Genomic DNA, 15,595 nt, shown 5'->3' with positions numbered 1-15,595 from the left:
TTTTATTGAATGGCCATATCTTTCTCTTCTTTAAGGATTTCTTCAAATCCTCTCTTGCTTATTGAAGATGCTTCAGTATGATCTAGATGTCAAGATTTTGATTCTCAATGATCTTTCCCAACTTGTAAACCTCCATCTCCAAGATTTTAACTCTCAAGTTGTTAGAATTCGTCTAAGAAAATTGAGCTCTGATACCAATTGTTGGAAGTCTTAAGTAAGATACTGAGAGGGTGATGGGGGAGGGAGGGGGTGAATCAGAATCTATAAAATATTTAACTCCTTGAAACAAAACAAGTGCTTTCACCATTTGCCTGTCTCATTTCTAGATAATATACCATATAACCATAAAATTTAATATTGAAATAGGTCTAAGTATAGATCATATCTATCAACACGAAAATAAACATAAACACATAACAAAAGAGATTTGGTTCCCCAGAAACCCTCCAAGGTCTAAGTAAAACTAGGGTGGGGATAACACCCACAATTCTTCACTACTGCAACAATAAAGTGTTCCAATTAAGGATATAATGTTTGACCACTTCTGGTGATCTACCTTGTGAGGGGTCTGCTCGATTAAGAGCCTACAAGAATTATTTAGTCTACCTTGATTAAAAGATTTCAACTTACAACTAAGTAAGCACTCTTCTAAGAGATTTGAATAGGTCTGTTAAAACCACTCCATTAAGAGATTTACCCTGATCCACCTATTAGAATGCCTCAATACATAATCCTTCATTAGCACTTTATGCCACATTAAAGATATTCTCTTTCCTTGACTGATTTGATCTTCTTATCTAAAATAATCTATTATGACCTTCACTGCTAGGTTGCTCTATCTGATCTCCACTTCTGTTAATCAAATATAGCCTTCATTCTCTCTCTCGATCCTTCTCGTACACACAAAATTATTACAATGATTTAGGGCTTGAACCTTTCTTAAATAAATAACTGGAGAGATTCTAGATCATGATCAATGATTCAAAATTTTCTCTTTTCCCCACTTAGTCCTTCCATTTATCATTGGTTAGTCTGTCATCCTAGGGATTGATGTCCTTTAATGAAACATGAAATTACTGTTAGGATTCAACAGATCCAAAACAATATACGAATAAATAGTTAAATCAAAAAACAAAAGAAGAAAACCATAAGAACATAGATAACATATAGATGTAACACAATTCACCCAAAACCTGGGCTACATCCACCTACATAGCCATCCAACCTTTCTTATTATCTAGTGATTATAGTACAAACCCTTACAACTCAATCCCACTGCAAGAACAACCTATCTCATTATACATTGCATTACCACAATCCCTAACCCTAAGCTATCTTATATAATATATTTTCGCTTTAGGGTTACAACTATCTAAATTATTAAGTATGTAGAATACTTCTCTGATCAGTCACCACAAACTAACAACCTCCCACTTGGGGACTGATCAGACTCCACGCTAAAGAACAATCTGCCACTTAGAGACTGATCTTGTAGCAATGTTGCCACCACATGAGGCTCCCATTGGATAAAAGACTTTTTTGTGTATTGACTCCATAATCATCAATCAAGGAGCCCAATAGAAGCTAAGCAAGAAACCAACTTCTCCTTGGGGACTATCTTCATGAACATGTGTGCCGGATTATCAGTTGTGTGAATCATTTCAAGCCGTAATTGGCCATCCTCCAAAATAGATCGTATAAAATGGTACCTGATGTTAGGATTAAACCTCAGATAGAAATAAAAATTACATGCAAATATAAATAATATTAGAAAATAATAGATCACACAGAAAAGAACACAAGACACCAAGATTTAACATGGTTCACCTAATCACTGGGCTACATCCACCAATAACAAGTCCGATATTATTATTATCCAATGATTATAACCTGATTACAATCCATAATCCCTTAAAACTCAATACCATCACAAGAAGCTGCAATATCACCATTCATGATGAAATCCCTAACCCTAAGCCTTTTTATACAAGCTTTTGTCACTTACAAAATTAGGGCTCTCTTGATTTTGTGTTCTTTACTTGGAATGGATTGGTAATGACTATGAGAATTATATTTTTGGATCTAGTACCCTTAAATATGATGATGTTATTTTGAGTGAGGAAACTTGTAGGAAAACCTTAGCTGGATCTACACTAGGAAGTGCTTTGAACAAACAAAGCAGAGGTAGAATGAATGAGAGAGGAAATAGTTCTAGAAATCATGGGAAATCAAGAGGAAATTCAAAGGGGAAGATGTCTCAATCCAGTGGACCAAGAGGCTGCTAGTACTGTGGTAAAATAACGTATAAGAAGAAAGATTGTTGAACTCGAAAGAACAATGAAGGAGATAAACCAGAACAAAACATAGCCGATGCCTTTTACAATATAAGGGCATTTTTGGCTTCGAGGTTGTTGCCCTCGAAGACCACTGTGGGAGCATTGTCCCTCGACCCCACCCTGTACTGCAATAGTGAGCGCACCTAGGGCATTGCCCCAGGACCTCATAGGGGCATTGCCCCTTGACCCCTTCTTGGGGGCACTACCCCCAAACCTCCATAGAAATAATTTGGAGGGAAACTATGCTGAATAAACCTTTGAGTCTGATTAGGCTCCACATCACAACACTTGAGCTGTATGTGCTTTGTCCTTGAATGAAAAGAAAAATTCTTTGCAAGATGAATGAAACTCTTCCTATCACTATACAATGGCCAATCTTCCTACTTTAGACCCAATTCCTCTAGAAAATATTGTAACCAAATCATCTCGTTGCTAGCTTCTATAGTAGCTACATACTTAGCTTCGGTGGTTAAAAGTTCTTTAACCTTCTGTAATCTAGAAATCCAACTGATTGTAGTACCCCCTACAGTAAAAACATACCTTGTAGTACTCCTCCTTATATCAACATATCCTGCCAGATCAGAGTCAACAAATCCACTCAAAGTAGAACTGGATCCTATGAAACATAATGCCTTTGTAGTAGTACCTCTCAAATATCAAAGTATCCATTTGAAAACACTTCAATGTTCCATACCCAAATTACTCATATACCTACTCACAACTCCCACCGCATGAGAAATATCTGGTCATGTGCATACCAATGCATACATCAGACTGCCAACTACTGATGAATACATGAAGTTCGACATTTTATCTACATCTTCCTATGCCTTTGGACATATTTCCTTAGTTAATTTGAAATTACTAGCCAAAGGTGTACTGACTGCTTTTGCATCCTGCATATTAAATCTTTTCAACACCTTTTTATATACTCACTTTGGGACAAATTCAAGGTTCTATTTTTCCTATCCCATGTGATCCTCATACCAAGAATTTTCTTAGTAGTACCCAAATCCTTGATAGCAAATGACCTTTCTAATTTCTATTTAAGTTCATTTATCTATTGCATATTAGACCCAACAACAAGCATGCAACCAACATAGAGTAACATAATAATGTAACTCCCATTATCCAATCTCTTAAAATATACATAGTGATTAGAATGACATCTATGGTAACCATGTTTAGCCATGAAACTATCAAATTTTAAATACCATTGCTAGGGTGCTTGCTTTAGGCCACACAAACTCTTCCTTAACCTACACACCAAATTCTCCTTACCCTTGACCTCATATCCCTCTGGTTGTTGCATGTAAATTTCCTCCTCCAAATCTCCATGGAGAAAGGTTGTTTTCACATCTAGTTGTTCAAGATGCAAGTCATTTGTAGCAACAAGACTTAGTAACATTCTAATTGAAGTCATTTTTACAACAAGGGAGAATATTTCATCAAAATCTATTCCCCTTTTTTGTGTAAAACCTTTTACCACAAGTTTAGCGTTATACCTTTTCTTTCCTCCATCTTCCTCCTTTAGCCTATAAACCCATTTGTTAGGCAAGGCTCTTTTTCCTTCAGGTAAAGGGACTAAGTCCCAAGTCTTATTTTTCAACAAGGAGTCCATCTCCTCTTTCATGCCTAGTTTCCGTTATTGTCTAGCATCTACCTATATTTCCTTTTTATACTCCTTTGGTTCACCATAATCAACCAATAAAATAGAGTATACAAAAAGAGAAAACCTTTCAGGAGGTCTACTCAATCGAGTAGAATATCTAACACTTATAGGAGTTTGTGGGATAACCTATTGTTGTTAAGCATTAGATACCAGTGGCATTTCTTTTTCAGGAGTCTCATCCAAAACCATAGTCTTCTTTGACTTGTTCATGCTTCTTTTCCTACAACTATTCTTTGACCTTCTTCACAGTGCTAACAAGTTAATTTGGATGGATTGAATGTGTTGGGTAGTTCAACTAGAATGTTGGAGAAGGAGGAAGAATATGTAAGGAAGCCTTGTGTGAAAGGAGAATTTCCCATGACAATATTTTCTAGGGTATTTACTAAACCCTTGTTGATGTTGACAAGAATGATTCAAAACCCTTATTTTTAGGCACCTACATAGGAAGGGGTGTATGAACAAGTTGGGGAAGTAAGACTGAATAAATCTTTAGGATCTTCCAAAAGGGTATTCAGATTTGTGGCTATTTTTCTAGACTATGAAGCAAAATTAGGAGATATCATCTAAAAACCTAATTAGGAGACCTAATTCAACTAGGCCTAATTAGGCCAGTTTGGGCTAGTTTGAAGAAATCGGTAAGAAGACTTTTGTATTTTCAGGACCAAGAGTATGGATGAGGTCTAGAATCCCTAAATTAAATCCCTCACTCCTTGTAGAAGACAAGAATATTAGGATAAATGGAAAGGTGAACTTGGTGAGCAAGTTGGAGTGACTCAAAAAAAGGGAAGCAAGAATGAAACCCATTGGTGTAACTGGATAAGAAGGTGGAGGGGATAAGTTAGCAATTCTCTAAGACTAGGGTAACAAAGAGGAACCATAGTAGGCTAAGAGTCAAGCCCAAGTAGTTCTTTGGTGAAGAAAATGGGTAGTAAGAAATCTAGCTTACATCATATTGTTGTTAGAGCCACCAAAGATTTGGGGCTAGTGGCATGTCTTTATATACTGAAGATCCAGTAGGGCAAGCAAACATGGTGACCAATGCAAAAATTTCCAAGGATATGAAGGAGCAAAACGGAAGGAATAGGCTCCTAGAAGAAGCATTACAGGAGATGAAGACCAAATTGGAGGAAGTTGTTGAGGCAACCAAGAAGACAGACCAAGAAGGAGAGGCTACTAATAAAGGTAAGGAAAAGGTTGATGAGGAAGACATCATAGCTAAGCCAAACCCTCAATTATCTGAAGAACCATTCCTAAAATTCATCAAGGCATTGGGTGGAAAGGCCCTAGAAGGAGTCCCTTTTTTTAGTGGGAAGATGGACACTAAACTTGTGATGGAATGGGTTGAAGGGATGGAAAACCACTTTGAGTGTGAGGGGGTCACTGAGGCACAAAAGTTCAAGGTAGAAAAATCTAAGCTAAGAGTATCAACACTAACCTAGTGGAAATATCTCCAATAAGAGAGGGAGAAGATGGGAAAGAAACCAATTGAAAATTGGAAAGCCATGGTGACTAAGGTAAAGGAACAATACTTACTTGAAGACTATGAAATTCAATTCCACAAGAAAAGGCAAAGTTTGAAACAAAAAGACATGGATGTGGAAACATATACTAAAGCATTTCAAAAGTTATGTTTGAGGTTAGGGACTCAAGAAGAAGAACCTATTAAGGTGGAGAGGTATCTAGGTGGGTTGAAGTGGAACATACAAGAAGAAATCAACCTATGGATACCTACAACAGTCCATAGATGTTTCCAATTGACATTGAAAGTGAAATAAAAGAACAAGAAGAAATCTAACACCAACTTTAGAGGTGGGGTAGAGGCAAAGATGGTAGGAATCAAAGATGTTATTGTGGTAGAGGTTCAGAATCAAGAAGACAAGGAGAAACTAAGTGGACTGAACAAAAATAAGGGAACTCAAATAGAGGGAGTTTTAGTAGAGGAAGAAGCTTCAAGAATGGTGGAAGAGGAAGAAGTAGCAATCAAGGTAGAGGATCCTATTTTGCAACCGTGAAAAACTATAATTTCAATTAGATGGGACACCCTATATATAGGTTCCCTGAGAAAGGATCTACTTCCTAAGGGAGTGGAAAAATGGTCAATTGCATACAAGAAGAGTCTAGTAAGAACAAAAAACCATCTGAGGTTCCCTTAGAGTCAAAATAAGGGGAAAACTTGATGATAAGAAGGAAATTTATTAAGGAACACATAAAGGAAGAACCAAGCCAAAGAAGGGAACTATTTAGGGTGAAGTGCAAAATGATGGGAAATGTGCGTAAGGTCATCATAAATTTAGGTTCCACAGATAATATCATATCAGAGGATGCAACTAGCAAAATGAATATTAAAAGGATTCCACATAGCAATCCCTACAAAGTTACATGCCTCAATAAAGGACAACATGTTCTTGTAACTGAACAAGCATGGGTTGAATTCTTAATAGGAAGGTATAAGGACAAGTTGTTATGTGACATTCTACCTATGGATGCATGTCAACTTCTACTAGGAAGGCCATGGAAATTTGATAGACAAGCAATGTATGATGGAACCACAAATGCATATTCATTCAAGAAAGATGGTGTGATATTCAAGATTTAATCCTTAATAGAAGAGGGAGAGGTGAAATCTCCAAGTCCTAATGTCCTCATGGTGGGTGAGAAAGAGTTCTTAAAGACCTTGGAAGAAGGAGAAAGGGTAGGGTTTTCCCTAGTGTTGAAGCCTAAGCAAGAATATGTTGATAAGGTAGGAAATAAAATAAAGCTACCTAAAGAAGTGCAAGAAATGCTTGAAGAATACAAGGATATTGTTAGTGATGGACAACCTACAACCCTACCTCCTAAGAGATCTATTAGCCATAAAATTGACTTCATTCTAGTAGCCACCCTTCCTAACAAAGCAACCTATAAAATGACCCCTCAACAAAATGAGGAGATTTCCAAGAAAATCCAAGAACTCTTAGACCAAGGCCTAATTAGGAAAAGTATAAGACCTTGTGCTGTGCCTACTATTTTAGCACCTAAAAAGGGGGAAACTTGGAGACTTTATATTGATTCAAGAGCCATAAATAGGATCACCATTAGGTATAGATTCCCAATACCTAGGATTGAAGACCTAATGAACTATTTAGGGGAAGCAAGGTACTTTATCAAGATAGACCTTAAAAGTGGCAATCATCAAATTAGGACCAGAGATTACTTTAGTGGTGAATCTTCACCTTTTGGTGATCCCATCTAACAAGTCAATCGTCATTTGGTGAATAGTGCATGCAATGTAGGTTAACTGCGTCACTGGATATTTATCAGATTTGGGTCTAATGCCCAGGGTAGTTGCCCATTAGTTATCACATGATTGGTCAAAAATATCGATCCAATCATCAATGCAATATACATTTTGGATACATTTATTTTAAACATATTGCTAGCCTTTGCATGTTATTTCTTATTGGCCCATGTTCTTTGACCATTACTACAACCAAATAATTTTCCCTTGGGTTGGGTGTCACCAACCATTTTATCGATGTCTGTTGATCACCAACCCCATTTAGCCAATTGTTTCCTACTGTGGGCTTGCATAGGAAGGTGTATTTTGCCTGCATTTGACATTCCCACTTGTTAATCCCACCTAATTCGCCAACCTAGATTGGACTATAAGATATTATTATTCTACACAATTTGCTATTTTTTGGTCTAGAGATTGGCATTTCTTATTGTTGCCGAACTTTCAAAGTGCTGATTACATTGGCCATTGACTCATGGACCCTAATTTTTGTAAAAGGCAAGTGATTTTTAATTTATTTTTATGTCAACAGTGGTACTGGACCACTGGTACAGTGGTATTGATTTTTTTTTAGTTTTACTATCCAGTGTCTACTGGTGACTGGACATCTCACATGCTAAGATAGCCGATAGGTTTGCAAATTATATTGGGTAGTACCATAGATTATAGTACCATAGAAATAGTACCCTTTTTTTGAGAATGAATCATATTATTGTTATTATATGTAGTCTAAGTAGTTGAATCTTTTGTTCATCAACTAAGTTGATATGTTTTTACAGCCTTTATCCGTTTGCTATGTCAAACAAGAGGGGTAATAGGGGTTCCAGTAGGATCCCTGAAAGCCAAGAGAGGCCAACATTACCAAAATGCAGAACCATAGCGGCATATTTTGGTGGTGGACATGTTGGCAACCTACAAGATTCACAAGTTAGATCTCTAGTGGTTATTGAAAAAGGAGATTCATCACAAGTTGGACCCTCAGACCATATTGAAGTTCAAGTTGGTGAACCTGATATCTCAGTCGAGGAAGAACTTGAACAAGATATGGAGGCACTTCTCTTAAGTAGGGAGTCACGAATTGAGATTATAGAGTTGAAGTCAGTCCTGGACTAGTCGGGTGAGAAAACCAAAACTGATTCCATTAATCATGTTCATGCACAAAAGGGGAAAAGAAAATTGGAATCGACAAAAGATTGATCTCACTAGGATCTGTCCAAAAGGAATTTTTAGTTAGAATGGGTGGAAAAGTACTAGTTCATTGAACCAATGCCTAATCTAATTTATGGTGAACCTCCTCCAGAATGCCGATGTAAGATTTGCACATAGATAACAAAGAAGGAGAAGAGGTTGCAGCTTAAAATTGATATCATAGAAAAGAATGTCAGTAAAGTTTACAAGAAGGAAACTATATATGGAGTTGAAAAATCTGTGCTAACTCAGAAAAAAAAGGAGAACTATCTGCATATCAAGAATGCTGAAATATATGAGTTATGCCAGTAATTATGAGAGAAGCGTTCTGCAGTAAAAGGTTCCATTGAAGATTTCATTGGGAAAGCAACAAAAGTGCAAAATATGGGAAAAGTAGTTCAATTAAGTGTGGTGTTTTATATATTGAGTAGAGAATTTCCTATGATAGACTACCATTCAATTCCTTTCTTATTGCACTTTTTGAAAACTCGAAACTATTCGAACAGTCACTGGTTAGTAAACACTTGGTAGGAATGGGCTAGATGTCTTGCACAGGTTGAAAAAGAAGATATGAAGGACATAATTAAAGACTTTAATTTCATTGCATTGTCTCTAGATGAAGTTACAACAATTGACAATACTTCCTGGTTGTGCATGCATGTTTATACTGTAAACAATCTTTGTCATCAACCATTTCTACTATTTGTTGCTAAATTAAATCATAGTGTGACAACTAAAAAATTATATGAATTATTAAAGACTACTCTAATTGAATTTGGAGGTTTGGATAGCATGGAGATTGCCAAAAATTTGGTGTGTGTTGGAGCAGATGGAGTTTCAGTTATGCAAGGTCATAAAGGTAGTATTTGCAAAAAGATCACGAATGATTTGGCACCCTACACTATTCCCATTCATTGCATGACCCATTGAACAAATCTAGCTTTTGGAATTGTTAGCAATTTTGGTCGTGTAAGTAAAGTAGAATCTCTCATCAAAGAGATTTACCAATACTTCTATCGAAGTCCAAAACAAGTCCGAGAATTTTAACACTTTGCTAAAAGACTTACTGATGGGAGGAAGCTTCTTAAAGACAATGATATCAGATGGATCTCTTTGGATGGACCGACGCATCGAGTAATGTTTGAATATCCATCATTGCTTGGACTAATCCACTCTGTGCGAGACAAATTCCTTCGGTTATATTCAAGCCTAACTAATGTTAAGGTACTCTTAACTTTAACATCTATTCTCCCCATGCTACAGGACATGAGAAATATTATAAAAAAAGGTTCAACAAAGAGCTAGGTACATTGCAAAATATAATAAGATGCTTAAAATGACATGTAGTAGCCTAGATACTCTGTACTGATTAATACTATTAGATGAAACAAAGTTTGCAAAGTGGTTAGAAATCTCAGATTTGAACAATCCTGGGAACTTTTTACATATTAGTGCAAATGATGAGGTATATGCCAAGGTACGTGGAGTTGATATACCAATGTAGTACTATGCCCACGTCAACTTTGACTCCAACCCCAACAAAGCATGAAGCAAATTTGAATCAATACCAAAGAAGGCACTTTCACGTGTTACAAGTGAAGACTTCAAGAAGATCAAGGACTCTGTGCTTGACTCTGTCAATTGAGTTTGCCACAATCTTTTGACAGAAATCAAATTCAGATTCCCTCTAGAGGAACTGTTCAAAGCAATGTCAATTGTTTTTCCATAATATTGGTCTCTAAACTGTCTGACTAATTTTTGAAGAAGGATGATGGCTTTGGTTCAAAAAAATTGCAAACCTAAAGTAATCAATGGAGTCACTATAAATGGAATTTTAGATGAATCTTGACTGAGAGATTAATCATATTCTTTTGCAAACATAATGAGGGAACAATATGCTCTTATGGAGAACCCAAATGAAGAGGGAGTGGTAACAAAGCTTTGGAAAAACCTTGGTGAGAGTGATCAGTTGAGAGAGGCAATACCAGAATATTTCAAGCTCACCAATTTACGTTTGACAATTATATTGGGTTCAGTGGAGGATGAGAGAGTTTTCAGTACTTTGGGCTTCCTGAAGTCAAAGGTTAGAAACAAATTAGACAAAAATTTGGATAATTTTCTGAGGCTCTATAATTCTAGGTATGAGGTAGAAAATTTCCCTTATGACAGGGCTATCAGCATTTGGAGAAACCAATGTCAAAGAAGAGGGTTTGCAAACATTTCAAATCCAAGTGGCAGTGGTAGTGGTTCATATCTTGATATTAGAAGCAATGAAGATGATGTTGACTTTGGCATACATAGCGAGTTTGACGATGACAATGAATCTGAAGAAAACACAACAGTCAATGAAATGTTGTATGCAATAAATGAGGAGGATTCTGATGATAGTGATGCTGAGCCGGTCTAGGTGGAATGTAAACTATAGGAGCATCTCAACCTCAAGTTCTAACTTCTACGTGAGTAAAGTAGTAGGCTAGTAGCTCTGATCTAAGACTCTACTTACTAATTAATTATGTAACATATTTGTAGAAGTTAATTTATAGCCTTCATTCACTATCCCTTTATAGATGCTTAAATTATTATTTTTTGAACATGTTGATGTTACAAACTTACATGTTGAGATTTCCATTGATTGTATTTTTTTAACATGTTGAGATTTTCATTGATTCTAGTTTCTTTAAGAAATTGTAACATAATGCATTTAATAGAATAAGCTCCATTTAAAAAAAAATGTATTATAATATATAATTATAAACCATCCTATAACATAATACATTTAACAATTGTCAATTACAAACAATTACAACCCTTTGCAAATGACTCAATGTCAAATTGAAATGACCCTGAATTCCCTTTTGCAGATACAAGGGAGCAAAAATAGCTGTAAGTCAGTTTGTACTTGTATATATAATCAAATTATTACTACATAATACATTATGTGTATACAACATAGTTCTAAGAATCACAATGATTCACACGATTTGATGATTTGATTCGAGCTTGCCGATTCTGATCCAATTCTAATTCTTGTTACTTTGGTACTATACAACCACATTGCCAATTTGCCACATTGCTAATTGTACAATTTTTTCAAGTAGTAGGACTAGGGAATTTTTTTTCATCTACTTTGTGTAGTAATAGTATGCCAGTTCTTGGCTACCCAACTATCTTGATATGTTAGCTCTTGATTCCTGTAACAATTAACATTAAACAAAGTTGAAATTAAATCCAAAATTTGAAATTAAAGAGCAACAAGTAAAAAAATGATTATAGTACTATCACTTACTAAGTTGTTACTTCTTAGTGCTATCAACTATGAGTCATGATTGTCAATGAAAGCAATAGTAACAACTTCAATTTGAGAAGATGACCCAGCTTCAAAGAATTTCTTTAGGGTGCTCCATTCTGCATCATTTGGAAGCTCCATTTGTTTGAGGTTGTAGCTAAATAGTTGTAACCTCATAAACAATAAATACTTCCGAGAGATATTTTTACATGAATCAAGGAATTTATCTATAAATTCACTCATTGTTGACAGTGGTTTGATGCAACATGCAATTCTTTCTAGAGTGGTTTCCTCAGGCAAGTTGCCTAAATCATAATTCATGTTGTCCTGAAAAATTTTCATGTAATTTTCTTTTCCAATGAATCTTCCATTTGAGTCAACTAGATTTGGTAATCCAGTAGTCAGCAAGTTCAGTATGAGATTATTCATCTTCATCAATTTGTTGGAAGCAGATTTGAGGGATTCACCTATTTCCTTTACTTGTTCACAATGGTGACCGACTTCAATGGTCATTACAGAGGCATTCAAGTGGTTGTTTATTCCATGCTTTGCTAAATCCTTGTCAGTAGATCTCTTTACTTTATTCAAAATTTGGTCAAAAATATTTTTGTAAGGAATTGGTGAAGATTTATCTTTTACCCACAATATCACTTTTTACATTTTCATAGACAAGTCTAAGATTGCTATTTAAATCAAGCCATTCAAACAAACTATCACTATTCTTCATTATTTTGTCCCAATTTTCTTGTTTGATAATCTTAACTGTGTTTATTATAATATCCTTCACATGATGGTCTTCAAAAGAGGTCGTTCTATTTTTTGCCATTACATTCTCCATCTTTTTCTTCATTTCAAACATCTCTTTTTCACTCTTTTTTGTATTTCCTCTAGTTTCTCTTGCCAATTAGTTGTTGTCTTCCTCACACCCTCCAATTTCTTCTTCTAATCTTGGATTTTATTTGCAGTAGTTACCTCTTTTTTCTTCTCATTGTCGAGTTCCCTTTTCAAATCATGGATTGTCTTTGTAGTGGACTCCTCCTTTTTCATTGCATTATCCAATTCCTTCTTCAAATCATGGAGTATTTGAGTAGAGTCAGTAGACTCCTCTTTCTTTGCATTCTCTAATTCCTTTCTCAAATTGAGGATTTTCTTTGTAGCTGACTCCTCTTTTTTCTTTGCATTCTCCAATTCCCTCCTCATGTGGTAGATTGTGTTAGTACTTGCAGTAGCATTAGACTCTATTTTCTTCACATTCTCTAATTCCTTCTCCAAATTACTGATAGTTTTTGTAGTTGACTCCTCTTTTTGTTTCATATTCTCCAATATCTTATTCAAATTGTCAATTTTTTTGCACTAGACTCCTCTTTTTTTTTTTTTTTTCTCATTCCCCAATTCGTTTTGCAAATTAAAAACCATATTTTCTCTAGATACTGAATGTTTCTTTTCATTCTCCAATTCAGTCTTCAAAATATTATTTTCTTTGATAGCATAGTCCAGGTTGGCTTTCAATTTATTGTTGACCTGTGCACTACTCTGTACAAACTTGAACAACTTTGTAGTAGAGGCTTGTTCATGCTAAAGTCTTTTTTGGCACTCATCCAATTCTTTAGTCAATTTTTGCACTTGTTCATTCATGTTTTCTTGTTGGACAATTGCCTCTGTAGGAGAAGATTTCTTTATCCTATTTTGCAATTCTTTGAACCTATTGTCTGCTACTTTCTCCTTCGCCTTCACATTATTAAGGTCTACCTATAACTTTTCTATTTGCTTTGTAAGCCTTTTGTTTTCCCTCTCCACTTTCAAAAGTGTAGAGTAGACCATTTTGTTGGTCTCTTTTGATATATTGATTTTCTCAATATTTTTCACTTTTGACAAATCCATTTTAAGATTGGTAACTTGTATATCATTAGAATTTATTATATTTTGTGGTAGATTGTTATCTCTAGCCAAGGGCATAACAGCCATGAAGTTCATCATTTCATTGTTTGGATCATATGTTGGAAATATTCTATTAGTAGATCCTTGACATTCAGCAACTGCATCACTTTTCAAAGTCTTCATAATTTGCCTATTTCTCTTGCTTGTCTGTTCAAATTTTGATACAAACTCGTTCAAACTAAAATATGGGTTTGCTGACACAATTGAGTGTTTGAAAGGTGAATTATTAGTTGTATCATTGTGTGCTCCTCCAACTCCAGTTAAACTTACTCCACCTACAATTGTATTTTGAGGATTCCCAATAGACTGAAGATGGCCCATTCCAAATCTTGGCATTTTAGGACTATTTTTTGGGTTTAGTATAGAAGCTACTAGTGCATACATTGGTGAAGTAATCGTTGACATTGTTGGCAGTGTAATTGTCATAACTTTTTTCTTTTTTGCACAAGGTTCATCCATGCCAGTGCCAGTGCCAGTGCTAGTGGGATCAACTACAACTAGATTTGAAGATTTAAAAAATAATATTTTGGGATGAACTTTAGAAGCATAGGCATAATGTTTTTTACCCTTTCTAGATGAATCATCTTCATTCTTAGAGAGTCCAATGATTGGTTTACATCCTATTTTGGGTGGGTCTGGTATTGGAACTGGATTTCAAATCCCTTCACCACTTGCACCAATGGGCCCTATACCTTCATAACCCATTCTTTGTATCATAGTTGCCCCTCTACTATACGTTTGTTTAACATAATCACTCATTTGAAGTGTAACAATATCTCTGCCCCTGGTTGACCCAGAATCCTGAATACCTTGAATATCAACATTAGACTCAAGGTCCTTCTGCCTTTCGTTATGTCACTATCACTTCCAAAATCATATAGTATAGTTGGATGCTCTTCATTCCAATAATTTCTGATAATTTTATCCTCCTCAATTTCACCAAAACTAGCTAATGTCTTTGGTTCACCCAAAATTTGCCTCATTTTCCAAAAATAAGTCATCTTGGTTTGACACCACATTTCAACTGCACATGCCTCATTAATTTCTTTTGGCATAGACCTCTTAGAAGGTTGAGATGTTTTCTTGTAGAAATTTAAGTATGTTAGAGGCTCTGATTTGTGCAATGTCGTAATTTGGGATGACAATTCTTGCATTGAAACATTATTCTCTGTTGCATATTTCTCCATCTCTTTCTTAACCTCATCCCATGAACCCTTGTTTTTAAACTTTTCTATCAATGGCATCTCCTAATGTTGATATTTTCTCGCAAAGTTTTCATTGGCAATAAGTGTCATTTTTATTATGTTCAATGGATCATAATTCTAGTGATTGACAAAATCAAAGCCAAAAAAAGTTACCAATTCATTTGCCACTTTGAAAGCCTTTCTCTCAAATGTGAGGCCTCCAATTGCGAAAGGAAAGGAAGGAAATAGTGTTTTCTTTTGTTGTCCATTGAAAAGTTCATTTGTGCTCTCCATACGTCATACATATTCTAGTGCAAAAACCTTTTCTGTAACATGCATTGGAAGTTTGCAGGGTTGAACTGCTGAACCATAAAACCTTAAGACAGTGTACTCTTCCATGAAGAACTAGTTAGCCAATTGAATCCAACTTCCTAGTTGAATGCAATCTTTACAAGACATAGGCAATCTAGGCATCAAAGTGCCTATGATTTTTTGGTAAATAGGTGCCAAAAAGAAGTCTACAAAATGGTTGTAGTTTTTATTTATAGTAGTCATCCTCATCTTTTGTGTCCACTCATATACTGGACTTGGAGTCTCTGATTTATTTTGGGTTCTCTTATTAAACTTATAGATCTCAATATCAAGCTTGTTGTTCTTTATCTCAATATATTGGATGATGCTTTGCTAAAAGAAGGTAGCACAAGTAACTTGTGAACC

This window comes from Cupressus sempervirens, chromosome 9 (genome assembly GCF_028749045.1).
Source record: "Cupressus sempervirens isolate cs-2001-9-10 chromosome 9, ASM2874904v1, whole genome shotgun sequence".
Lineage (NCBI taxonomy): Eukaryota > Viridiplantae > Streptophyta > Pinopsida > Cupressales > Cupressaceae > Cupressus > Cupressus sempervirens.
This window is presented reverse-complemented; position numbering follows the sequence as displayed.